General features: G+C 37.6%; 1 protein-coding gene across 1 annotated transcript in view; it reads right to left on the bottom strand.

The window, feature by feature from the left end:
• The window catches only part of CNTN1 (contactin 1), a 212,273-nt gene that overhangs the window by 150,724 nt on the left and 42,223 nt on the right, over window positions 1–19,326 (bottom strand). Inside the window, exon 2 of the mRNA XM_050982023.1 lies at window positions 3,483–3,526. The gene's annotated coding sequence lies outside the window, so the exon portion shown is untranslated. The remainder of the gene's footprint in view (window positions 1–3,482; window positions 3,527–19,326) is intronic.

Genomic DNA, 19,326 nt, shown 5'->3' with positions numbered 1-19,326 from the left:
ATGCAAACAGTGCTTCTTCTGAGCAAAATATAGTTTAATTTTCTTTTGCAAATGAAGGGCTTGTGGGTTATTTTGGGAACTGGTGTACACCATCTCTCTCTGTTACATCAGTTACTGTGTTTCCTCCAAGGCTCCTGGCTCTTGTGGTCCTCTCTAGCAAAGACTTCTCTGGACACTCCCAGGTATAAGTATCTATGTCTGACACTCAGCATCTGCTGCTGGTTTGATAATGATTGTACTCATGGCTTGGCAAGAGCTACATATGTGCTTCCATACTGTCCTGCCAAATTCAAAGGATTTTGCTACCAGGGAACTTTGCTACCAGTATTTTGCACTTGGGGAGGTGCCTTTCAGTAACATACCAGTCACATTTTAACCTCAGGCAAGGTGGAGAAATATTCAGGCAGGTTAAGAAACTGCAGCAGTAACTATACTGAAGTATGCATGTAGCAAATACAAACTTTTAAAAAATTAAATGTTGAAAGCACTAATTTTCATAAGAAAATTAGTCTAAAACAAATACAGTTGATTCAGGCAATCTTAGCTGGACATAATTCATCTTTTCACAGTCCCTACTGTGTCAAACACCTGAGTAAATTATAATCCTAAACAAAATTCTCTTAACAGAAAAATGGCAAGGTAAATTACCTGGCCTGTTGCAGTGTATTAGTGTATCAATCAATAACTCAATTTCTGCAAATTTGCAGCAGTTTTGTAAGATACTGCTGTGCACAGTGCTATTGAAAAAAAAAAAAAATCTGTTGTTTTTCTTTCAAACACAAAAATCTCAAAAGCACAATTAACTACACTGTTGGAAAAAATGGTGCATATCCAAAACAGCTCACAGGTTAAGAGCTTTTATGAAGGAGAAAATGCTAGACATTTACATTTCTGCCAGATTGCTCCACAAGAGGAGCAGACCACTCCAACAGTACAAGGTTAAGAATGTGAAGCAGCAGAAGCTGAGGCAGTTGAGTAATTCATCTCTCTTAAGAGAGATGATTGCACTCTGTACTGGCTGGCACAAACTCTTGAACAACAATCCACTATGTGGAAAACAGATTGGCCTTTATGCTTTGCTTAGGCCTTTACCAAGAGTGTCTTAAAACACTTGAAAATAATGCCTCCAATATAAAAGGCAGATGCATAGTCATATAAAATATTGTATAAAAAGCAGAATTTATCCTATGAAGGCCTTTCCAGGGAAGGGTTTATTGGACCTGTTTCTGGTCATTTAAAAATATCCAAAAAGAATTCTGCAAGACTGTTGACAAGTATTTATTCTGAAGTAACAGTTATAACAATTCTTTATAAGAAAGAATCTTTCATGCTTAGAGGCATTGCAATGAGGAAGAGACTCCGTTGCTTCACAGAAATACAACTATCTATGAAAAGCACTAGTTTTGAATGTCTGGATACTTAATTATCTCATAGCATAGATTTCTAGATGAGATAGATACAGCTTATGCAATAATTAATACACCACCATTACTTTAGCTGAATACCTAAAGAATTATATACTTGTATATCAACCTTCTCTTCAAATACATGAGAGCCATCGTGCTTGGTCTTTTCACAGAACCACGTCTCTGAGTCAGACACCAAGAGAGACACACAACAGGCACCTTGTGCCACTTTCCTGCAGCCTTGGCCCCAGTGCTGAGTTCTCTGGCAGAGTGCTCCTCTATGGCAGCTCAGCATCTCTCCCAGGCCTGATCAAAACATGAACGACTGGCAGATCTTACAAACACTGGCCAATCCCATAAGGTCAGAGTGTAACAGGGAGGCTGCAGTATTGCATTCCAGCTGTGCTGCCCTACCCCCAGCCTCTGTCATTTTACATGGCAAGCACTGTCTAAAGATGGTGATCAGAGCTATATGCTTAGCTTGTGACCTGCTCCCTCTCTGCATTCCAGGAGCTCAAGAGAGAGCTGTGCAGGACACCAATGGCTTACTCCCAGCTGCTTCCTTCCCTGGGGAAAAGCACTGAATTACATTACAACTGACCTGCATCTCAGGGTAGCTGCACAGATCCCCAGCACTACCTAATGAGCTTTCAAGCAGGTGCCCTCTCCCAGCAGAGATAAGCAATTCTATCTGCCACTACAGGGAAGTGCACACTCCTGCACTTACATCTTCCACACCTCTGTAAGGATCCTTGTTCTTCATTTTCCCAGGCAAGGAATAAAAGAAATATTCGTCTTTACTGATGACATAAATTGGAAACAGCAGGAGATTGTGGCCATTTTGGAAGAAGACAAAAAGCATCAGGTATACCCAGCTGCTCCTGGGATTATGAACTCATTTATACAGGGAAAAAAAAGCAGTTCTTTAATTTAAGAGAGCAACAGCACATGTCATACCAGTTATGGGCTAATTGGTAAGGAAAGTATAACATATACTTGGAAAATTGAGTGTGAGGAACAATGCAACAAGGGTGGATAAACTCTCTCAAACAGAAAAGGAGTGTGTGAGCAATTCCATGGATCTCATCTCAAATAGGGAACAGGTTTCAGGAATGGAAGATCCATCTCAAATACCTGTCCTACAGAAAAAAAATTCTGCCCTTGTAAGCACAGATGGTATAAACCCTATGAACACCTACTTTCAGCAGTGTGCATGTGCTGCAAGTTTGAGAAATACTAATGGCTCTAACAGATCTGGCTGATAAGAAGCTTCACTTAAATGTGAATTATACTAAGAGCCTAAGCACAGCTGTTTATGGATGGAACTAATACAATGAGGTTTGATATCATACTAATAATCCAAATAGAGAAGCACTGCCAAACTTCCAGAACTCTGATCAGACAACTGGAATCACAAGTAACTATCAATAACCTGCACTTACATCTTTGTTAGTGAAGAAACCAGTTTCATAGAACATAAATAAAAACAGCTTAACAGATGAGTTAGCTCTCTCCAGAAATTATACCATAAATCAAGGTCCAAAGACTGAAATCATTCCTAAAATGTATGCCATCTCATTAGCATTGAACAGTCATGTCATACTGTACAATATATATATATTCATGAACCAGCATACAATCCCCATACTGTCACATATTCACAAAGTCATGTCTTAGTACTTTGGAAATGGATGAAAGATCCAGATAAATATTTGACTCTATAAGAACGAATTAAACAGTAAAACTGCGGATTTTTGGGCTATTTGTCAGACAGGTTAGCTAAGGATGACTAAAAACTTAAGTCTGATTTAAACTGATTTGTTTGTCAAGTTACAATTAACTGAAGAAGTATATGAAGCAGAAATGCAGGAGAAATTTCACAAAAAACTCCACAACCACAATGAATATGAAGAATTACTGTCATTTGCTTATGTTACACAGATCCCTTGGATCTAGTTCTACAGAAACATTCAACAAAACAGCTTGTCAATATATCAGTCAGACACTGAGGTTCTGACCCTCAGAAAGATTACTTTAAAATTGTATGTAAGAGCTGAAAAAATAAAAGTCACCAACCTCTAATAAGGTAGACTGTTTCACTGCAGATCCAGAGCCAGTATCTAGAAATGAATAAAAACAGGGTTCACTTGTTTGTTCAATCCTCAGTTTTTCATTTACCAATTCTCAGAATTTGTTATGCATATTTTCATAAAATTTTCATGCAATCAGCTTCTAACAGATGTTTCCAGCATTCATAAATATGGGTGGGTTTCCAGTAAGTCACTTTTCTGTATAAAAATAGGACACACCCATAACATTCTATTAAAATTAAAAGCAGAGGAAACCTGTGTGACTTTATTTTTCCTGATTTCTGATGTTGTTACTTCACAACAAGCTATTATAGGCTTCCTTTAAAAATTGGCTTGGTGAAGATTTAGCTACTTTTTCAAGTTATTAACACCTGAACAGAGAAACATTATTAACATCAGAAACACTTGATCCTAGAGCTCTCTCCTAAGTAGATTACACTGAGATGCCTGCTCAGACACATTCTATCACAAAACTCCTGCTTTCTCTACCACACTTCTTGCCTTTGTGGTATCTCTTCTGACCCCTCCTTCTATTTGTCTCCATCCATCAAATTTTGGCATGCCCTTCAAGAAGAAAAAAAAGTACGCAACTTTGGGTATTATTTCTTTGTCCCAACTCTTCTCTGATTCACAGCTGTTGATGCTGTCAAACTACCTCCAAATCTCAATTGCCTCCCTTAGGAGTTTGGGAGTTACATCCACTATGCATCTTGATCTGTGCATTAAGGTAGGAATTACATTACAGTGGCACTACTTGCAACTTTCAAATGCTTCAAAGATCTACAGCAACTCCAACCACTGCATAATACAGAGAACTCACTTCAGAAGCTTGCTACATGAAAGGAAAAGATTTTCAACTCACTTCTATCTCTCTATTTCCTTTGTAACTGTAGTTCATTCATATTATATAAACAGGATTTTTAGTTTGTGTTCATAGCCAAAAGCTCAAAGATTTAAGTATGTAAGATATGGATAAATTTTAGATATATGAAGTCCAATTGCTACTTCTATCTCACATAAAAATCCAGGCACTCAGGCTCCAAAGCTGTATTACTCCACAGGTAGCTTGGTCAAGGTATGCTTGTACTACTCTCTTTTACTCTGCCTTACTGTACTACTTTTCACTGTGCTGAGAGAAGATGATGACTGTACTTTTAGGCTCATCCCTTCTCTCTGTTTATAGGTCAGTTAGTGTGCATGTTAAGACACCCAGACTTAATCCTTCTGCTGCTGCTGACATGGACAGAATATCATGGTATTTCCCATCTATAAAACTTTATTATTTCTACCTCCTTGTAAACTACTACTGAGAATATGCACATAAAACTAATTTGAGCTACTCTTACAGAGTCAGACAGAAAAAGACTCACTTTGCCATGCCTAAGTTTTATTCTCCATTCACCTCCTTGCCAAGTATGCATTTGCATGGTCAGAAGTCTTAGTAACTCTAAAAACTGGTTTTCAAGAAAGACATTTATCTTGAGCATGAAGTTCTTGGAGTAACAAGTTATTGAGTACGCCATCAGAATAATGCAATATATTCTGTCATTCTTTCAGCTCTAAATAGAACTGTTTACATGCTTGCTACAAAATTGATTAGCTGGGTTGGAAAATAAAACAAAGAAAGAAATCCAGCATCAAGGTTCTGAATGGTTTTCTAAAATGGCAAGCATTTTAAGAATGCCAATTTCTTATCAGAGTTCTCTAGGCCAATCACATATTACTCTAAAGCAAAGGCATGAGAACTATTTACTACCATGTTCAGTGAAACTCCCTACCATTACTAAATAATAGTCTTTTTATAACTTTCCCCATATTATTTTCTATCATCCCTTTATTTAACAAGTTTGCACTTGTTAAAAGATTTACATTTATATATTTCAACTAAAGCTTATGACTGCTGTGCAATGTAAGAAGGAAAAAAAATGGTTAAAGAAATCACCAGCAAATTTAGCCCTCGCAGCTCAGCAGCTCCCCTGCCCACATACCAAGGCAAGGACATGCTCCAGCAAAACTCACTCCTGGTGACTAAATAAGCATCTTCCAGAGACAACTCTAGAAGCCATAAAACCACATTCCTCTTTCATATGTGAGGAACAGCACTGAACTCAAAGTATTTCTATCTACTGGTACCTGAATCAAGCCACTGAGTTAGCTGGGAAAGCAAACACATTCATTTTACAAGGATTCACAATACTGCATCAGGTGTCATGAAAATAGGATTTGATAATTTTAGCTCATAACATGAGACAGGTAGAATACTTTTTTACATAAATCTCCATGTGTGAATACTTATAGACAAACACACAGAAATTTAGAACATCTTCACTTCAGCCATAATCACATTGTGAAGCAAGAGAGAGCTGTGATGGATAAAATTTGAACTCAGTAGTGCCAAAGCAATCATAAGGAGTTCATGAAAACACCACTTTCAGACTTTGCTAATCAGAAGAACCCGTCAGTTCAGCACAGGCACTGGCTGTGCACAGCAATGGTAAAAAAAGGCCATTATAAATTAACCTCCACTCAGAGAAAAGCCCTTTTGTAGTACTTGTCACATATATGAATACATTGTGGATGACACTGTAGGAGGAGTATGTCATGCAAAAGATGACCCATGGACAAGAAACACAGGGAAAGTAAGAACTGGACCAAGCTCAAAGATTACTTGGTTGGCATCAGAAAGATACTTTTATCTCCATGACCTACTTAGGAATGGCTTCTGGCTGGGAATACAGTATACAAAACCCTGCATTATTAAAAAACATGCATCATTTTTTTTGCATGTCAGGAGCTTAGATATTCCAAGTTTCAAAGATACACAAAGCTGTTGCCTTCCTAGAGATATTTAGGTTCTATTGAAAAAATCAATATGCCAGTTTGTTACACTAAAAAGGATCTTGGTACTAGCCTTTAGACAAAGCATTTCTGAAGGTATAAATTACATTAAAACTTCAGTTCTGACTTGTGACAGTAAGGACTTCAGACATTTCTCTAGTAGCTTTAGTCAAACTGTTGGCAATGATTTCCCACTCTTCCATAAAACCCTCCTCTGCATTTCCACCTTATAATTTTAGGTATCTTTTTTTCTTCATCCCACACATATGGCCTTTCCTACACAAAAAAAAAAAAAAAAAAAAGCTTAAAAACAGTGAAAAAATTATGCAGCTTAGCTCTTTCTGACACTATTGTGGAAGTCATATCAGTCTTCCTTAAGCTCAGACAACATTAACTCACCTCACACACTGAAGGCCATGCTTCAAATCAGCTGAAAATAAGGCACATTCACAGGCAGGTATGCAGTGGTATAAAAAAAATTCCAATAATCAGAAGCCAAATACTGAGAAAGCTCCTTCATAAAGTACTAACTGTAATATCATGGAAAAAAAACACCACACAATTATCTACAACCCTAGAAAAAACCCCAAAGTGTAATGCAGCGCTGACACAGGAAAATACAATGCTGAAAGGGTGAGTGTACCCCAGAGAATGGAACAGATACTAAAAATTCTGTGTGTTAACTGTATCAATAACTGTAAGGAGCTGGACTGAAATAACAGCTGCATTTTGGCTAGAAAGTTAAGTCTGTAGCTAAAGATAAACCGTAGCTCCTCACATCACTCAGCATTCCTCTGTCCCTGTACAGAGGCACAGCCCCTGCAGCCCCAGGCTGAGCACCAGAACCCTGCCTGCCTTCAGCAGAGCTGCTGCCAAAGGCATCAAAAAACACACTTCCAGCTGCCACCATCAAGTTACAATGAGATTAAGCAATTTTTAAAATTGCTTTGGTTAATCACAGCAACATCTCATCATGTTCTACTGGCTGCAGGCTGTTCCATTAGCTATTTAGGTCTGCAAACAAGGGCAACTAGGTCTGTGAACAGTGAAGACCCAAGGTCTCACCCTTCTACAGATGAGCTCATTGCAAGCCCAGGCTATAAACAAGTCAACAGTGCAAAACAGAACAACTGTCAGTGTGCTAAGAGCCTCTGCAATGCTTGCTCCCTGTTTATTCTGATTTTAACTTAGGGCTGAAGCTTAGGGCTGAAGTCACTACTTTTGCAAGGAATTAAAATTGAGTATTATAAGTTCATTCACACTGGAGGTGTATCACAAAGCAAAGCGACAGATGCAGCTCCTGCCTGGGAAATTACAAAGGCTCTTATCATGACAAAATTTACATATCAGAAACTTTATTCACGTAAGTAATCATGCAGGACCAGGACCTTATTTAATCTTTCTTCAGAAACTGAGCCTATACAAACAGCACACGGATGCTGCCTGCACTTTCAATAGCAAATCATTCAATTTATATTATCATTCTACCAGTAATTTAGCTGTAGTGTTGCTAAGAGGATTTCCAACATATTAAAGTATTATTGAAATAATATAACTATTTGCATTTGAAGAGTATATTGTCTGTTCCAAACAATATACAATATAAGGCAGGAGATCCCCTCCAAGTATTAAGAAATCTCTAACTAATCACTTTAAGGCAATGATGAAGAATATGAAATTCTGTCCAAAACCTCCTTCATAAGCCATTCTTTATGCAAGACAGGAATGGCTTCTGGCAAAGCAAGAAAGATCTGCCTGTGGCAGGCTAAGTGTAAGTATGAATTTCTGTTGCTTTAAATACAAAACTAAGTTAAAAAAAACCCAACAAAACAAAAACAAACCAAAAACCAAAGGTACTTGTTTTTTGACAAAAGCACAAAATTTTTTCTTTTTGATTGAACTACCCTTTGTTCTAGAGAATCTTCAAGCTTGTTTTGTCAAGTATTGTTCCAGAAACCATGTGTACATAAACTTTAGTTATGTAAGTTACCATCCTACCACATACTAAAGCACTGGAAAACATTACAAGTATCCTCTGAGTATGAGATGTAGTATTCCAGATGTCTTAGTTGGGAACAAGTTAGAATCACTTTCAACTGCAAGCCTCCTCATTTCTATACTGTTTTAATGCTGAAGAAACACCAGAAAACCCAGAAAATCCTCTATTTCATAGCTACCCTCACCACCTACATACCATTTATTGATAGTTGGGCAATGAAATAATTTTTTCTAAAAATATGGGAATATTTAAATGGTAGCCAATATGTTGCAGGAATTACTAAATTTTATTCTACACTCAGCATAAAGAAATTCAGTTTGTGCTATTTATTGTTAAGTGGTATTTCCAAGCTCTGACTTTGGTGACATTCATCTACCTTTAAACTGACAGTTCATTGAAGGACAAAACTAGATTATTAGTTATTGGATTTCAGTGATCCAGTGAGCATGTTTGGACAGCCACAGATTTTGCTTCTACATTATACTTTGAGCAGTAGATGCATAAGATTTTGTGGGATGTCCCTGTGTCTAGTATATGCTGATTATGGCTGGGATAGTTAATTTTCTTGTTGGTAGCTGGTATGGAGATGTGTTTTGGATTTGTGACAAAAACAGTGCTGATAACACAGGGGTGTTTCAGCTGTTGCTGAGCAGAGTTTACCCAGAGTCAAGGCCTTTTCTGCCTCTCACCCCACCAGAGAGGAGGCTGGGGGTGCACAAAGGTGTTGGGAGGGGACACAGCCAGGACAGCTGACCCCAAGAGACCACAGGGATATCCCAGACCATGGGTGTTTTGCTCAGCATATAGAGCCAAGGGAAGAAGAAGGAAGGGGAGAATGTTTGGAGGGATGGTGTTTGTCTGCTCCAGTCACTGTTACCTGTGATGGAGCTCTGCTTTCCTGGCGATGGCTGAACATCTGCCTGCCCATGGGAAGTGGTGAATGAATCCCTTGTGTTGCTTTGCTTTCATGCACAGCTTCTGCTTTACCTATTAACTGCTTTGATCTCAGCTCACTAGTTTTCTCACTCTTCTGATTCTAACCCCCACCCTACCAGGCCGCTGCTGCTCAGTGGCCTGCAGGGGTTAAACCACAATATAGCTTTTATCTGTGTTTGGTCACAAGCACAAATGACTCAGAATCCCTCCTGTGAACAAATTTCATTCACAAAGAAGCAGTAACAGCCACACAAGTGAGATCACTCTGTGCACTAGGTCATTATAACTGTACATCTATAAAGAATTAGGTATTTCAATGAGTATTTCAGCTTAGAGTGGTATATCCAGTATTTAATACCAAGGATGTTCTTCACCATTGACCAGAGCAATTACCAACCCACTTAAGGCTAGATTTGAAATGAGCTTTCCTATTTCACAACAAATGTGTTAGGAAGTAGAAAAAAATCAAATGTCTACTGAGTCCCTCATTTTCACATATTGTATCACTACTGTATTTGCTCTGAAAGATAATGGGACAGTTTGAAAAAATAGCTGCAATAGAAGCATTTACTGAGACCAAAAGTATAAAATCAAAAAGGTTTGCCAGAGTGAACCAAGTTCAAACAATTTATGAAGGGCCTCCAAATTTAGGGTTGTCAAAGACCTGTAATATATTTCTCCTAGTACACAAAAGGAAAATAATCTTTTACCCTGAAGAATAATGTTAGCAAAGTGCATTCAACCAGTTCAGGCTGAGTTATGCTAACAACCCTGTTCACGTCTGGACATGGAGACCTTCAATCCATCACTGTAAATTTGATAAAAATGTTCCAGGAACTGCCAAAAGGTTCATATTTAATTACCACTGGAACCAATAGAATGAAATATTGCAGAAAATTACATGTTCTACATCATTTAAGTTTTCTGATTCCTGACTTCTGGGCTTCAGAGGTAGCCTGCATTACCTTCTGAACCCTTATTCATCTGGTTTAGAAAGTGTAATTAATTTTTACTCCAAAGAACATAAAACTGTCACCACTTCAAAGTATGTTCCACAGGCCTGGATTTACTGGGAAGAGCAAGGAGCTGCATCTGCCCTTGTTTCTATCATGCAGAGCACCCATTAAATAAATGATCCAATTCTTCATTACAGGCTTTTCAGCTGGTGAATGCATGCCCAAGAACTAAAAAGAGAACTGGATTTAGCTCTACTTATGAAAAGAGAAAAAATATTTTATCAGCTCCTTGGGATCAACCAAAAAATTTTAGTAGGAGCTGGAGAAGGATTGCCTTAAAATTTCTGCCATGTAGCATGATACTAAATAAATTAGTCTAAGAACTCCAATTAGAAAACAAAAGCACTAATAGTTCTGCAATCCTTAAGGTTTGCAGAATCCTTACTAATAAGTTTCTCTGACAAAATCAGATGTGATATTCAAAATACTTCTACCACAAGTATCAAGGAATAAACATACCAGTGTTTAAATTGCATGCAATAAAGTAACCTAAAAAGAGAAAACTAAGTATTTGGGTATTAGTTTTTTATTTTTTGAACAGAGCTGCTACAAGCATGATACATTATGAGTACTACATTTTTATTTGTAACATACTGTTAAGACATTTTCATTAAGAAAAGGTACCTTTTTAAAAGACAAAAGAATATATACTTCTAGTTGTACTAGCAAGCAAAAATCACCTTTTATATCTGGCTTCTGCTTCCATCTTGCTTAACAATTCACCTGTGCATACTAAACCAGAAAATACTTAGTAAATTTTCTTTGCATTTATTTAAATACTAACAGAGCAGTGCAAGTTGCTGCACAAGCAGATGAGTGAAGAAGCCTTAGATACATGAATCCTGCAGCTTTTCCCATCTGCCTTGCCTCAGTAAGAATTCCAGCTCCTCCCCTTGCCCTTCAGAATTGCCCACCATCCCGTGGCATCTATGACTGATGTCCACACTCTGTAAATCGCCCTCCAGGTGTCCCCACAACCTGCCATCTATCCCACTTTTATCTCATTCAACAAGGTACAGCCAGTTCTGCAGGTGTGTGTGCTCCTAGCACAACAGCTAACTGTGAGGTAACACTCCTCCCTACTGGGGTCAGTTGCAGTTATTTTGGGAAATTGCATTTGTTCTCAAGCTTGAATTAGAAATTGCACAACAGGTACAGAAGTTACTGGAGAAACACCTGTGAGTGCACAGGACTCAGTGCACAGTATCTGTGTCTCATTTCCTTAAAAACAGGCTAAACAATATGCAGGCCCTTGTTTTTCATTAAATGCTTCTCTGGAAAACTAAATACCAATGAAACTTTTAGCATGTCATGGGCTTTTCTGCCATTCCACTGATGTAAACCTCATGTTTATAGATATATAAGCTAGGGAAAATCAGCTTCTCTTGGGCTAACAAGCAAAAATTTTTCCCTGTTTATAACTTTTCTGAAATTAATCAATTATTGGAAGTATTACTTTATGTAAAGTTACTTCACTGAAAAATGAACTGTATTATCAATTCCTGTCACGTGAGTTACCATCTCTAAATGTCAGATATTCCTTCTAGTGAGATACTGATCACTTGGATTGGATTAAAGATGAATTAAAATTTAAATCCTTTCTATCATGTGCTCCCTGATCAAACTAGCTTTCCATAGAGGCATTTTTTGATGTTAAAAATAAACATAAAACAAAAAATGTTTCCTTTAAGTCTAAAAATGTCATCAGTAGTAAATATATCTTTCCTTTCCTTACTGCCCAATTTCTGAAATGCCAGCTCATATTCCACGTTGAATATTTTAATGATTTTATCTTGATCCCCAGTTAACCAAAGTCTCCTTTGTAAAATCAGTATGTATAATTTCATGGTTTGGCAGAATTGGCATTCTAGATGCAGAAAATGCTAATGCTGTTTACCACATTCATGCCTAAGGGTCCATCTACTAATTTTTCTATTAAGGCAGCCTGCTGGGCTTAAAAGCTGAAAGTTAGAAACCTATCTATTAGGCATGCAGCCAGATCAGAGCCTCACAGGACTTCTTGAACCCATTAGAGAATGTATTTCACTACGAAGGAGTCACCTCCCCTCTGAACCAATACAGTAAGAACATCCAAGCATGGATCTTACTGTAACAGTATATAGATTTGGACTTAGCTTCAGCATAAAAATGTAAGGTCTTGCATAAGTATCTGCTGAAATGACTGACCTTTGCCCCAATACAAACTAAACAGAACTATACACTTTTACACCAGACTACCTCAAAGGAAGACAATTTTTGAGTGAGTATAGGTGGAAAGGAAAAGTGGATGGAACACCCATTATCTTTTTTCTGCAGATCTTCCGGCCCCAGTTACAATTTCCTCAAACTGAAGGAGAGTGAGAAGGATGACAATGTAAGCATTATTACCTTAAATACATGACAGTTAACATGGGAGAATAACTGTGCTGATCATCTGTTTTCCATTCCTATAATTCATAGAAAACAGACTTCTCCACTGGCAAAGATAAATAATGCACTGAATTTTAGGATTTTGGATGACATCACTGACAGGGAAGAAAACTAAGATAACTTCTTAGGGATATAAAAGAGTCCACGTAACAAAAAATGAGATTAGGACTATTAGGAAAGTATTATGAGAGCTTTCCTAATTAACATGATGTATATTATTTCAGATCACAGAGTCCAGAGAGACTGGGGCTGTTACCTGTATTATATCACACAGCACAACACAGCTCAGCCTCTGAGATGCTTCCACCCAGCCTGTGGGGTTTTTTTACCAGAAGATGCAGATCAGCTGTTTGAAGAGTGAACACAACTCCAACAGTCATGCTTCTCCTGAGCTCACAAATGGGGCCACACTGGGTGGCTACTGTGTGCTCTGCCAGTATGTGACAGGAGGTGAGATATTTCCTCCTATCCACACACGGACTGCTAAAACTCCATTGCTGCAGCTGCTAGTGAGTCATGAAACTTGGATCCAGCACAGACTGAGCCATTTCAACGTGCAGTGTTCGGTCCCCTCAGATTTAATAGTCAGAGGAAATCAAGCCAGGCAAATGACACGTGGGAAGGAATGAAGACAGAGTAGTGCAGTAAATTTTGTTTGTGTACACATAAAATGTCTACTATTTTGATAATAAGTGGATATTTTCTAGTCCATGTATTATGAAACATTAAGAAAATTCTTACAAATAACTACAATGAAAGAATATTTAGCTTCTAGTTTCTCTCATTCCTCACAAGGGACATATTCTGTGACTGCTTTCAGAAAAAAGCTCATGAATTATACCAATTAACTACAATTAATTATCAGTCTGGTTTTGTCCTCTGTCTCATCTGTTTTGTTGACAGCCATTGGCAGCCATTACTTTGCTCACAGTACCATGAGTGCCCACCTGAGGGAAGAAAACCTTTTTGAACCACAGAGAACTCCCTGATCCTTACCAGGTTAAGAAAATAATATTTACCTTTGCTTTGCTTTCCATCCCTTCTTCTCTTAGTAAGGATAAGGGAATTAAAAAACACAAGGAACAAGCAATAAATCACTACTGAGTATTAATTTCTGATAAGAAAAGGACACACATCCCAAAAAACCCTTACCCTTATGTCAGAAGAACGGAGGGGAAACAGACAAGTCAACAGTGGAGTGTGGCCCCCATTTAATAGAGGACACATTTGCTGTTCTGGCCCATCCTTAGAGTCATGCTGCTCACTATCACCATGGACTGAATGGCACCTGCAGCATCTGCCAAGAAAGGAGCTCTCCCATACTGTCCTTCACCTCCACCTTAGGAGGACATCAGACTGAGTAAATGCATCTCCTCTTCTGCAGAAGAGACCATGAAGGCAATTCTTTTCATTGCACCAACTCCCTCCTATCTCTTAGGAGATCAGATCACAGTGATACTTCTTGATAAAGAGAAAACAAAATCCTTTGCCCCTATTCCAGCCTCTACTACAGATATTTTATGGTTCTAACAAGTCTTGAAAAGTCTTCTAGTGCTTATATCTCATAAAGAGTAAGAACTAGGAAAAATAAATGTTGATTTCATTATGTGATGCTATGTTTATGTTACAAGGTTCACTCTTACTTTTATAGCTATTTCTAGAAAGCCATTGCCAATAAATAAATCACTACTCCCATTTGGGCTTTGATAAGACTTCGTAAAATAATAGCCAAATTCTGCTCTGTCTGAAATCACTGTTGAAATTTCCACTGATCAAACTGGATACAACACCCTATAATAAATGTACCATCTTAACATTGTGTCCACATTGTCCTGGGTTTCCCTTTAAAATACGAACTTAGAGAAGGTCATTCATGGCTGCATATTACAAAAGTACTTCAAGAACAGATGTGCACTGCTTAGGAAACTTCCTCTCTCAAGCATGGTGCTTTGAACCTTGCCCTCCCCAACCTGGTCCCTTGAAAGCAGGGAGCATATGTTTGTGTAAACCAAAGATGATGGATTATATGATGTGCAAAATCAAGATTTGATTTATTGTCTGCTTTTTTTTCTTTCAGGAGCACACATGCATAAAATGCATGTTTATATATCAAGTCTAAGATTCAAAATCAAAGGCTATATAAAACAAAACAGCTTTAAAGGAAGTTATAATATGCCTTTAAAGACTACCAAAAGACAAACTTATCTCTGTTTACACCCCTATCAAACTTAAATTCTGTTTGTGTCAATGCTGAGTCGTGCCTCACAACTGGCTGAACCATACCTGGTGGACTTCCATGCCTCCTGTAAGCCTTGGCCTGGTCTGACTGGATGGCTTATGAAATCTGACTATACTGCACCACTTAGAAGGCTAAAAGCCAAAACCATCATTAGAAAAAAACATTATAAATGTCCCGTGTTCCAGCGAAAAATGGACTTTGAAATATGCTTTTTTCCCAAAAAAAACTAAGTGGATTTCTTCAATGTGTTATGAAACATTATTCACACTGGGACTGCTTTATGCAACTGGTGTGCTGGAAGAAATCTTTTTCAAGATATCATTTTTTATTGCAAGTAGGAACTGGTTCCTCCATTCGGTTTCAGATCTCTCATTACTAGGTTAGAAATTAATTTCACATGTTTTGTTTCCATTGTAATTCTCAAAAATAACTCACATGATGGGGAAAAAAAGGCACAAATTTTGAAATGTTTTCCAGTTGGAGAATGAGTTTTGGGATGTAACAATTTTTGAGTCATTAAATGAAAGCTTTTTGAAGGAGGTTTATCCTGAATGTTGTACATGCACTAAGAGGAGAGTGGAGGAGGGATAGTGGTGGATAAGCCACAAATGAAGATAATGAGGACTTTATGTGGATGGGAATTTCTGGAAGATCAAAATTGTCAAAATATTAAGGAAGTTCCTGCTACAGAAAAAACACTGCAAGATCTGTACAGATGGTTAGCGTTCTTTGCTTACTTATTTTTAGGACTAGTTATTTAAGAAATGCTTTTAGTATTCTTTCCTGGTCTACCTCCCATAATTACATATTTTTGATTAAAAACTCCCCAAAAAAGCTTGTTTCCATTTGCCTGAGTGGTCCAATCTCTTCTTCTTTTATTGCTTTTTTAAATTTTATTAAGGAATATTAATTAACAATAAAACAATAATTAACAATTAACAATAAAACTAAGTAGACCGTGTTTTTCTCAAATCTAATTTCTGCTGTGCTTTTTCTTTTTCATAGCTTGGAAAATGAGGGAGGGAAATAACTGCCCAAGTCCTATGTCTATCCAGTATGGTTTCAAGAGAATCCTGACCAGAAAATTGTTTAGTAGGCCATGGTGTCCCATAGCAAGCAAACTACATTTCTGAAATTCACATAAATAACTGCTGAGAAAGCTATGTCTAGCAGAAAAAAAATAGGAAAAAATCTTGCCACAATTCAGATAGACACCATGACAGATTCATTGCTAAAAGTATGGCATAATCAAACTGGGATGGCTTTTATTAGATTTTTTTTTTTCACCGTTAAATCTATACAAATAAATAAGGATTTAGGACAGCTGGGAACCAGCAAAAAATATGGCAAGGTACTAAAATGCTATATTCAGCTTAACAGATATATCACAAAATCTGGAGATAAGTTCTGTATATGCAATGTCATCCAAGAAAAGTATCAACACTTCATGAACTCTCACTCTCTTACAGTTAGAATCCTGTTGTCACTGGCCCTGCAACTTCAACATCCTTAAATTTCATCTTTCAAAACCAAAGATATTTCAAAAGTATGGTTTTACTTTCAGATAAGGAAGTCCACTAAGTAGCCTGTTACCTGGGTAGGAAACGGATACTCCAAACTAAGATATTTTAGCTTTGGTTTGGTACTAGGTGAGCTCAAGTAGAAGACAAGATATTCCAGGCAGTCAACTGCCTAAAACAGTAAAAAAGAACTGCTTTTGTATAGCTCAACTCAACTATTGACTAAAGCCATCACCTTTGGCTTCTTGATCCAGAACGTGTTCTATCCCAAATGAGAATTTCTTATGCTTGTCATGAGTGATTTAGAATTGATAACGGAAATTATCTGAAGATTCTTCTAAAGTTGCTTTACTCGCAAAAAAAATTATTTACTCCTTCATTTCACTGCTTATGCCAAGGACTGTCTTGAAAATCTCCCTTGAGATTATAACTGTAGATGGGAGCTGAACTGTACTGCACTTTTGACAGATCCAACCAAACATCTGAAAGCATCCATGAATACTAAGGAATAAATGAAGTTTTGCAGCAATGTCTTTTTGGATGCTCTAAATGCAGAGTATTTAACTAGTTTAGCTGCCAATTTGAACCTTCATAAAATTTTATATAAAGTTTCCTGTGTTTTATAGGAATTTATAAAATCTGCTCTTACAGACTTCCCCAATACATGCTAAATTATTTCTCTTACCTTTTAATTGCAATTTCTTGGCCATCCAAGAGATGACCAACAGTCTGCATTTTAACTCCTCCCACAGTTTAAATATATACATGTAGAACTGCTTCTGATCAAAGAATTTTAATTGGAATCCTCAGAATTTGAGTTAAATAAAAAGAAAACCTACTTTTCCTCAGTGAAAAGAGAATCAGAAGGTAAGGCAGATAAGTCTTGGTTAGAGATATTTCAGTATTTATTTCCATTTTCCACCATGAAAATCTATGGGAAAAACATCCTTTTCCATGTTTTATTTTGTTTTACTTATGCTATTTGCTTTGCAAGAAACAATTTCCACTATGGGCAACAAAAATGCATTACTGTATTTTCCAACTGAAGGACAGGAAACTATTATATTTTTCTCAGTTACTAGCCCTGTACCTTTCCCTAAATATTGTCCAGAAATTATGAGAAGCTATTTCTTTCTGAAGGTAAGCAGAAAAAAAAGCCAATATAAAATCAGTAAAAACTGTCTGTAACTTCTACTCTACAGATCCTCACTTTGCTATCAATTAGTGGTATGTTTGGCTGTCTGTTTTGTGTTGTGCAGGCCTTTGAAATAAACTGGTTGGCGTGGCATCCCTGAATGCCAAGTGGAGAAAGCAGACCCTAGGAAGATGCTCACCAGTACTTTTCAACAGCATTTTTATTAAAGGAGCAGTAATGTCTCCTATCACCTTGTAATGTCTTTTAATGCAAAGGAAAAAACAGATGCTTATTTCTCACTAGAGACTGAAAATGTATTTTCTGCAAAAATGATTGCTCTACATCTTCTTTGACTGCTTCATCAGTTTGCAGATTGCTGAAGAAAAGTTTCCTATTTTAGAACACACACTACCTTGCAAAAAAGCTTATGAATGCAGGGAATAAATAGTAACAAGAATACAGTCAGCACAGAACAATATTAATTGCTAAAAGGAACTCTTGATGTTATAAATAATAATGCACTATCCATCTCTGAATTCTAACAGACAAGAGTTGACAAATGCTGAAGTTTCACTTTGTTTTTTGTTCAACAGCTGCTTTTCCAAACCATCCCCAGCTGAAGAACTCCCAGGACTCTAGCATACATCACAAATCCCAGCTTTCAGCAGATGTTGACAGCACAGCATCTCCCTTCACACACAGACTTTTATTCACATAGAAGCTCAATAATTCAATAAAAACTTCACTATGCAGTAAATGAAATAATACAAATGAACTTAGGACATGACAGGAACAGCTTATAAAGCCCCTGGGCAGTTATCACATTTCTAAATCCTTTCTAGCACGTGGGGAGGAAGAAGGGTTGATGACACCAGGAGGTGCAGCAGAAGCTGTACAGGACCCTGCGCCCCAGACCCTCTGCAGGTACCTCCTCAGAGGGAGGATTACACTGACTTGTGCTGACATTGGCAGCCAGCCAGTTCTGCAACAGAGAGAGACACACACAGGGTGCCAAGTCCCAAATTGTGCTAAACATAGACACAGGGATGCTGAATCACACTTGAGGGATTAAAGTCCTTCTTTCTCCACTCCCTTTTCACTTCAAAGTGGGGTCAAATTCTTTGGTTTCTGAACTATTTCTGATTGCTCTTTAGAGCAGCAAGTGCTACTCCAGCCCTCCTACAATTATCCTGTGCTTCAGCTACCACAAGCTTTTTTATAGCATGCTATTGACAACATTGTTCAAATTAGCCCTGACAAAATATAAGTTATACACACCAATAGGCAGAATTTCAGGGCTGGTTCTGGCAGTTGTATGACAGTTCTATTACAGCTCAGCTACACCAGAACCTACAGGAATGAAAAAGTGAACAAGATTTATTTTTCCTCCATTGATATAAAGTACTTTGAAATTATGAAGTATGAAAATAATGCTCAGCTCCTTGTTGTCACTGAAGATGAATGTATACATAAAATTAAATCCACTGGACTTACACTGTAAACAGGCTACATTTTCCTTACAGAAACTTTGGCCTGTATTGGGTGCTTCACTGGAGAAAGTGTTGGAACCATGAGAACCAAAAAAAGGGCACACAAACATGTTGTTGTGCATTTCTGTAAACTATCCTCTTCCTTTGAAAGCAACTATATGGTGGGTCCTTGAATAAGGCAAACAAACAAACACACACAAAGATTCAAAATAGGCAAGAAAAAATTG

This window comes from Serinus canaria, chromosome 1A, assembly GCF_022539315.1.
Source record: "Serinus canaria isolate serCan28SL12 chromosome 1A, serCan2020, whole genome shotgun sequence".
In the NCBI taxonomy this organism is placed as follows: domain Eukaryota; kingdom Metazoa; phylum Chordata; class Aves; order Passeriformes; family Fringillidae; genus Serinus; species Serinus canaria.
This window is presented reverse-complemented; position numbering and strand designations above follow the sequence as displayed.